Below are 9,891 nucleotides of genomic sequence, written 5' to 3' on the forward strand. Positions count from 1 at the left end.
TTTAAATTCATGAAACGTAAGAGGCACTCATTTCACTGAGAAATAAAGGTCTCAGTATATTGAACTCCAAGATGACCTTTTAAATTTTTCTTTGAGAGAACTTAGACTTTTGCAATTCAAAGTACCTTCTGTCCTGTTTCTGTCCTAATTGATTCTGCTACAAGGGGAAGGTTATAATCAATTCCATTTCATTTGGGGGGTCCCTTTCTATCTCAGTACCAATTTGGTGTTTCCGATGTAGCTCCTCGTTAGGATAGCCTAGCTCCCCTTTTAGAGGAGGAAAAGAAAATCACCTTTAATCAACAGGGTTACTTAAAAATGCTAACTGTCAAAGCATACTTAACCTCCCCACAGAATTGATTGTAATGCTTATAAAAATACTACTCAGCTAAAACACCAAAAAGATGGGATACTAACTCTATCAATGCTCATTTAATTAAAATGTTTGAGTTTTCGAAGAAACTAGTTTGGATAGTGTTTCATTTCCGAAGTGTCTGAAACTTACTGAGATAAGAGCAAATGTTAATGACATTTTAAAATTTGCTATCAACTTTTATCATTTTATAATTTTCTAAATTTAAAGGTCATCACAAATTCTGAAGAGAAAGAAGATTAGGGAATAAAACAAAACAAAGAAAAAGTATGAGTAGGGGAGCATTTTTCAAGTTTATCATGATACAGATGCTGGCCCTTTGGTTTTTTTGTCAATTGTGGAATGTCATATAGGAGGAGATTTGGCTGGATTTGGTAAAGAGAGGATCATAAATCTAAGAACAGGGTAAAAAATTCTGCCTGGGAAAATGAAAAACCTGGGATGGAGCAGAATAGCCAGCATTGAGGGAGTCCAGTGCTGTGAGCCCTTTGCTCTCCAATGTTCTCTGCAGATAATATCCTGGCTCAAGTTGTTCAGACACTCGGTGATCTCTTGGCCCTCTCGAGAAGTTTCTGTTGTCTTCTGAGTTTGTTTGTTTTTTTTAATAATTTTTTATTGTGATTAATAGAAGGGTTACATTATATTCACCAGATAGAAGGTGCATAACTTCACCAACAATGATACCCTTTCTCATGACATGGTCCCCATTTCCCTCTCACCCTCTCCTCGCTTATCTTGATTTCCCCCTTCTAATAAATGCATTGTGAAACAAAGTATATCCTCTTCGTACAATTCATACACACTAAAACAATAAATGGTAGGAACATAAAACATTTTCTATTGAAGGATGACAAATGCAGTGGGTGAAGAGGAGTGAATATGATACAAGTACAATATATACATATATAAAAACAGGATGATGATGGGACCAGGGGTTTGGCCTACAGGTAGAGTGCTTGCCTAGCATGCATGAAAACCTGGGTTCAATTCCACGGTACCACTTAGATAGAAACAAGCTGGAAGTGGTGCTGAGGCTCAAGTGGTGGAGATCTAGTCTTGAGAAAGTCCAAGGACAGTGTTCAGGCCCTGAGCTCAAGCCCAGGACTGGCAAAACAAACAAACAAACAAACAAAACCCCTCCAAAACACAGGATGATGAAATCTTTTGAAATTGTTTTAAAATCAGGGAAAGGAGATAAGTGAACTAGATAGAGGGGCTGAATTTTATTGAGGTTCATTGCATATAAGTTATGGAAATGTTATAATGAAATTTGTGTTAATAAACATGTCTTGAAAAGAATGAATGAATCCAAAACATCAAAATGATATATAGTTCAAGTCACTATAATTTTCTAATAATAGGCAGGCATAGCTATAAACGTTTCTCCTCACAGAGCTTCAGCTATGTTCCAACTGAGTTTTTTTTTAAATTTTTCAATTTCCTCACTTATTTAGTGACATGCTGATCATTGAAAAATGTTATATTTAAGTATCCATGTATTTCAACATTTCCTTAAATCTTTTGTTCTTGATTTTAGTTTTTCTGTTGTGATGTGATAAAATGAAGGAAGTTATTTCAATTTTCTTTTACTTGCTAACTTGTTTTATAGCCCGAGATATGGTCTAGTTTTGGATTATGTACCAAGATGGTGTATTCTGAAGCTGCTGCAAGGAACATTCTACAGATGTCAGTTAAGTCTATTTGATCTATAGTGCCAATTGATGCTAAAGTTTCTTTATTGATTTTTTTTGTCCAGATGACCTATGTATGGGTATTAAAGTATTATTGTGAAGGGTCTACCTGTGGATTTATATCCAATATTGTTTGTTTTGTGGAACTAGGTGTGCCAAAGTTCAGTGTGTATGCTTCTAACTGTTATATCTTGATGAATTACATGTATTGATTTATGCCAGCTCTAGAGCTTGAGCTCAGGGTCTGGACACTCTCTTATTCTGAGTTTTTGTGCTCAAGGTTAGTGCTCTACCAGTTGAGTAACCACTCTGCTTCTGGCTCACTGGTGGTTAATTGGATGTAAAGCCTCAAGGACTTTCCTGACAAGCTGGCTCCAAATTGGGGTCCTCAGATTTTAGCACCCTGAAGAACCAGGATAACAGGCATGAACCATGACCAGCTTTATTTGGGTTATGTTTTGTATTTCCAGAATTTCAACATAGCTTTTATCTTTTCTCTCAAATATCTCTATGATTTTTTAACCAAATTCTTTCATATTTTGCACTGTTTTACTTATTTTTTTCATATATTTTTATTGTAATTAATAGAAGGGTTACATGATATTTGCCAGATAGAAGGTGCATTAATTCACATACATTGATACCCTTTCACATGTCTGGGTCCCCATTTCCCTTCCCCCACCCCCACCCCTCATCTTGTTTCCCCCCCTTTCCTATCCAATTTCAAATAACCAAATACAAATATATCCGATATATCAGGTAACAAAGTGATATACTGTAACAATATGAGATAACCAAGGGACAGCAAAAGAGATGAGAGATAACATAGTACCTTAAGGACAACAATCACGCATTATATGGCTTTTGTTTCTATATCCTAGAGGTCCTTTCATTTAGCGTCATACTATATGGCCTTATGTATCAAGGTTTTGCTCTATTGCAAATCTCTGTTTTACTTATTTTATTGAGTTGTTTATTTGAATCTTCCTTTTAATCAATCAGCATTGATCTCCATTCCTTTGAATTCACCTAGGTGTTTATATTTGCATTTTTAAATTGATTGCCCATTGTCTGAAGTCTTTCCTGGGACTTCATCCACATCTCTCCTTTAGTAAGGGTCTGTTCTGATGAAGTAGCTGTGTTTTGAAGGAATCACGTTGTTCTGGTTCTGCATGCTCCTTGGGTTTCTGCTTTGGAGAACCAAGTGTTTCCCCTGAACGCACAGGACAGTGGAGTGAACACAGAATGCCCAGTTCTGTCTGGTGATGAGAACTTCGGGTTCTCTGTCAGTGCATATTCATGTCTTCAGTTTCCTTCCAGCAGTTCAATACCCTGTGGGAAGGAAATGACTGAGGAAACCATCCGTTCTCTTATTGCCACCTGGCAGAAAGAGCCCAACTCTTAAAGGCCATATCACTCTGCCATCCATGGGCCCAGTGCTCAGCTTCACACAATGACCTTCAGCCTATGAGACTTTCTCTTTCTCTGGGACAGTGGGGCCACCAATCACTGCATTTAACTGCCTGATCTCTGCACTATGTACTCTTGTCAGCAGGAGGCCAGGAGCGTGGCCTAGTGGTAGATTCCTTGCCTAGCATGCTTGAAGATCTGGGTTCAGTTTCTCAGAACCACATACATAGCAGAAAAAAAAAAAAAACTGGAAATGGTGCTGTAGCTCAAGCGGTAGAGCTCTAACCTTAAGGAAGCCCAAGAACAGTGCTCAGGCCCTGAGTTCAAGCTCCAGGACTGGCAATAAACAAACACACAAGCAAATAAATACTTGTCAGCAAGCTCCTATCAGACCCTCTCCCCTTCCATGATGGGATCTCATGCTGTCTGCCAGTCAGACCCTATCGTAGGGTGTCCCAAGGGCTGCTGGGCCACTGCCATTCCTTCTTTTTTAAGTCAGGGTAAATCAGCTTCAAAGAGCTGGCCCCCTTCTCAAGACTGTGTGTCATTATGGTTGAGTGTGGCAGCAAGGAAAGGTTTTCTCCAATGTTAGCTTGTCAGGTAAGAGAAGTCAAGCCAAACCCCCACACGAGCTTTAAAGCTTTGAAAGAGTTTATCCTTCATTTAGCTCTGTCATTCTGTCACCAAGGCTCTCTAACTTGCCTTGTGTTGGAGACTTCTGCTTCTTCTTCCCACTGGGAAAGCCAGGGTTTGAACTAGAGATAATTTTTTGTTTGTTTGTTTTACTCTCCTCTATTTCTATTTCTTCATGTTTCTTTTTTTTTTTTTTTGCCAGTCCTGGGCTTGAGCTCAGGGCCTGAGCACTGTCCTTGGACTTTCTCAAGGCTAGAACTCTACCACTTGAGCCTCAGCACCACTTCCAGCTTTTTCTATATATGTGGTACCAAGGAATCGAACCCAGGTCTTCGTGCTTGCTAGGCAAGCACTTTAACCACTAGGCCAAGTTCCTGGCCCTTCTTCATGTTTCTTAGCTGCCCTGTCCCTCTTTCAAGATTTTTTTCTTAAAAAAAATGGTCTTCCTTTCTTTTTCTCTTCAGAATATTATCTTGCCTTTGCTATCCTAAGCATTCATTTTAATATACTCATGCAAAAAAAGCATCTACTCAGCTGTCTTGCCTCATTCTCTTGGTTTGGTTTATGTGATTGCTTTTGAGATCGCCGAGGCTGGTCTTGAACTCATGATCCTTCTGTCTCTACCTCTTAAAAGATGGGATTACAGATGTGTGTCATCATGCCTAATTCCTTACATGTTTTATCTGGTGTTTAACAAATAATTTGAAGGGTTTTATAATTACTTTTTATACAGCTGTAGTAATTTTAATGGATTCTTGTCATCAAACTCATGTCTTTAATGTATTTTGCAAATATATTTGCTTTCATTTTGTGATTCTTTTCTCATTTTCTTTATGTTGCTGTCTATTTGAGCAAAAATAATTTAATGTAATCATATATATCATTCTAATGTTTTACAGTTAGCACCTTTTCCATCTTTCATGAAAAAGAGTTGTAATGTCATCATGAGTTCCTTAATTATCTCCTAAGCACATCGACATTGTACTTCTCAGATATAAGTCCATATGGAATTTATTTCTTTTAAATGTGATATGACAGGTATTTTGGTGGCTTTTCTAAGAAGTTTCTCTTTTCCCACCTGTCTGTGATTCTATTCTGTAATACATAGCAAACAAAATGGATCAAAAACTTCGGTGAACTTACTGCAGGACCGTATAGGGAAAACACTTGAAGATATAGACATAGGTAAAGATATTCTTGTTTTCCTCTGAGTTGGGTCTGAATGGGACATGAACTCAGGGTTTTGTGTTTGCTAGGTTGTCACAATACTTCTGAGCCATATCTCTAACATGGCTTTTTGAGGAAGACTCCAATTTCTCAGAAAATGTGTAAGATGGACAGATATGACTATATCAAATTTAAAGGCTTCACAACAGAGAAAACAATTATTAGAATAAAGTGATAATCCACAGAATGGAGGCAAATGTTTGTAAGAAAGTTGCTGGACAAAGCGACAATGTCTATAATATATAAACATTTCAAAGAATTAAGCATCAAGAGAATAATTTGATTAATAAAGAAGCAAATATCCAGGCCTCTGAAATACTTAGGGACAGCACTCAGGTCCTGAATTCAAGATCTGCCACTGACAAAAAAATAAAAATAAAGAAACAAGTGAATTGAAACAAGGATTTTTAAAAGAATTATCACACATGAAGACAAAATACTCAACATCTTTAAACATAAAGGAAATGCAAATCAAAACAGCACTGAGATCTCATCTCTTCTCAGTTTAGAATGGCTGTCATTAAGAAAACAGACAAATGTTGGAGTGGATATAAGGTAAAATACTCTCTTACTTGCTGTTGATGGAAATGTAAGCTCATGGAGCCTCTATGGAAATTAATTTAAAACACTAAAACTAAAAATATTATATGATCCTGCTATACTTCTCTTGGGCATCTCTCTGAAGGGATGGAAGTCAGCATATAATAGAGTTATCTGTATACACATGAGTATTTGAGAACATTATTTTTTTTCCCTACAGTTAATTTAAACCCCAAGTACCAAGATCAGATCACCTCATCGGGCATATTTTCATAGTTAAGCTCATTTTATTTTTCAGCATTTGAACCTGTGCCTTTCCACATATATTTTTAAGAATCAGGCTTTGAAATCTCATTAAATTGAAATATAATCACCTAGGATAAATTGATATAAGCTTTTCATTTAATTTAAATCTCTTAATGTTTTGTCTGGAGCCCTTGTGACCACCATCAAGCTAGGTGACAAAAAGCTGTCATGATTATAATTTATTACAGAACATGGGTGTAATTTAAGGGAGAATATCTTCTATATTTATAACTCTTTTCTAAATTGCTAACACCTGCCACATTCAAAGATAAATTGCCAAATAGAATTTTGGATGTTCTATATATATACCTATATTTGTGCATATGCCCTTTTATTTTGTAATTCAATGCACTATGCTCTGTGCATTGTTATGCTGTTCGAGTTTTCGTGTAAGAATGCTTTTTGCAAGATTCTTCAAGTCACTAGATAATTTATTGGCTTAACTTGAACAATTGCATATTATAAATTACAAGCATACAAATCTAGCTTTCAGTGGATATTTAAGATATTTGTTTGGACATTTATTCGAAGTATTGTAAAGAGAATCACTGTTCATCTTTAGTTGTGCAATTTGGGGAACATGTATGTGAAAGATAGATATATTCCTGAAAGTAAAATTTCTTGGTTAGTGATTCATGCATTCAAAAGCAATAGCTGTTGTCACTAAATGTGCAAATAAATTGAACAACTTTCAAAAAAAAGTGCAAATGGCAGTAAGTACTGGGAAAAAAACACTCAACATCCCTGACCATAAAGGAAATGCAAATCAAGATAACATTGAGATTTCATTTAAATCCAATTAGGATGACCATCACTAAATATAACAACAAATACCGACTCTTACATACCCACGGTGAGGCTATAAATTAGTACAACCATTATAAGAGGAAACAATATGGAGACTCTTCTATAAACTTAAAAGAAAACTACTCTACAATCCAGCAATAACCATTCTTGGACATCCATCTGAAGGAATATAAGTCAGCAGAATATAAACTCACTTGCATATCCATATTTCTTGCAGCCCTATTTGTAAGTTCCTATACCTGATAAGTGGATCAAGATAATGTGGTATATATACACAAGCGAGTATCAGCCTTACAGAAAAATGACATTATGTTTACCAGGAATGTAGATGGAGCTGAGGATCATTACAATAGTTTAGAACAAAGGTTTAGAACCAACTTCAGAACAAAAGTTGCAGGTCTTCTGCCATAGTGGTTGTTAGATCTAAAAGATGTACATGTAAAACACAGAAGAGAGAGAGAGAGAGAGAGAGAGAGAGAGAGAGAGAGAGAGAGAGAGAGAGAGAGAGAGAGAGAGTGTGTGTGTGTGTGTGTACTGAGAGGAAAAGAGATTGACATATGCACAATCTATAGACACACCAGCACACACACTCATCACAACTGTGGCACCTTTGGAGAGAACATTAGATGATGAACAAAACATTTCATCTATGAATGAAGATAGCAAAAATAAAAATAAATACATAGAAGTTAAAAGGACAATAGCTATTGCCTTTGCTGTTATCAACCTGAAAGCCAAAGAAGATGTGTCCATTTACACACTCGGCAATCCAGAGAATGCTTCCTCACCCACCCTCCATCACTCCTGAGTGTATTACCTCTTTTAGAATTGACAAGCTGATAGATAAAAATGGCATTTTCCCTTTGAATCTTTATTATTGCTTTAATTATGAAGGAGGCAGAGTATCTTTTTATATGCTTATTAGCCTTTGTACTTCATTTGCTGTATTCCATTTACATATTTTGCTCATTTTTCATACTTTTGTTATTTGTTCTTTCTTGTAAGAATTCTCTGATAAGAAAATATGCCTTTTACCATACATGCCTCAAATATTTTCCTTCCATTTATCACTTTTACTGGGTTTGTAGATTTGAAATTTTGTCAGCATTATATTTACGTATTTATCTCTTCATATCAGACTTTATTGCTTTTGCATTTTTATTACTATTTGAAAAACCCTTCAAAACTCTGAGATTATTTTTTAAAGTGCTCACATGCTGTCTTCTATATTTCTTATGCTTCCATATTTGATACTTCTGAATTTAATTGATTATAAGTTAACTGAGTTTGTTAAAACAAAATTGGATATAACTTTGATTCTCAACTGATATATGGAATAGTTAAGTAAAATCTTACTATTCCTTCCTAATGCAATTACAGGTTAGATTTTCCTTACATTATTTTCTTTTAAGATTTTTCCCCCCATTGGTTTATCATTCCACTCATATAAATTTAGAAAGACTCACTGTCATTAGGCTGAATAAAACTGAAACTTTTTTCCTTAGCGGGAAGTATTTTTTTATTTCATTATTATTTTTATGTAGTTGGACAAAGGGATTTCAGTTCAACATACCAGTTCAAGAGTACAATCCATCTTTATTATTCACCACTTTCGTTATTCGCCCCCACCTCTCTCAACCCTATCTATCCCCTCAATTTTCCCAATTTGATTTTTTCTTCTTTCTTTCTTTCTTTTTTTCTTCCTTTCTTTCTTCCTCTCTCTCTCTCCCTCCCTCCCTCCGTCTCCCCTCCCCCCTCTCTGTATCTCTATCTCTGTCAGCTGTGGGTCTTGAACCATGAATGTGGACCCTGTCTCTGAGCTCTTCAGCTCAAGGCCACTGCTCTACCAGTTTGAACCACAGCACCACTTCTGGTTTTCTGGTGGTTAATTGAAGATAAACTCTCAAGGACTCTTGTGCCTGGGCTGGCTTTGAACCATGATCCTCAGATCTCAGCCTCCTGAGTGGCTCGGATTACAGGCGTGAGTCACAAGCACCCGGTTCCCAGTTCCGTTTTCAAATACACATTGAACATTATGGCTGCGTTTTCTCACCCTTCCTTATTTCTTTTGTCCATACTCCTCTCCTTGACCTAACTTCCCTCATTGAGCGTCATACAACCAACAGAAGCTTTTTATTCGGAGTAAGATTCTCCCAACACACATACACATAAAATGTTCGCTTCCTTCCATATGTTCCAGTAGAGTTTCAAAGTATTTTTCATACAGAAAGTGAGACTTCTTATCCCCATGTGTTTTGTCTCTTTTAGTTAGAAACAAGATGACTTGTTTTTTCTAAAGAGCTATTACAATTTCACCACTTCTTACCTTTCTAGTTCATTCCCCCAAATTATTCTAATTCAAATGATAGCTCCACTTTCAATGTCCTGTATTCCATGTTTGTTCTCTCCTGTCATTCTCAGGGTCTCTGAGGCTGCTACGCTCTTCTGTGCTCACTTCCTTTCTTCTCCATGAAAATCCCACAGACAATCATTTTAATTATTTGCCTTTAATTATTATGTTCTTGTTTTATCTGCCATTCATACCAACACTGGTAAAATCAAATTTTCTTCTTGCACAGAGCACCCATGAAGCTGAACTTAAGTGGCAAAATGCATTTTTATGATATCTTGTTTTGATTAAAATTCATGACATTTAACATTAAGTGGGTTATTGATGTTGCCGGGCAACACGTTTCTCACCTTCCATTCTTTCTCTCATCTCTTTAGCAGATACCTTTATTTTTATTTCATTAAGAATTCATAGAAATTAGAGGAGAACTTCTGTAGAGTCTGCCCACCACATCAATCCACCTGAGTAGAAATGGATTTGTGGCCAGCTACTAACCCTTAGGTTCTTGTCTTGAAGGGGAGTGCACCACACTTTCCAGCAAGGCCATCTACCCA

The sequence above is a fragment of the Megascapheus bottae genome, chromosome 10, assembly GCF_031878675.1.
Source record: "Megascapheus bottae isolate mThoBot1 chromosome 10, mThoBot2.hap1, whole genome shotgun sequence".
NCBI lineage: Eukaryota > Metazoa > Chordata > Mammalia > Rodentia > Geomyidae > Megascapheus > Megascapheus bottae.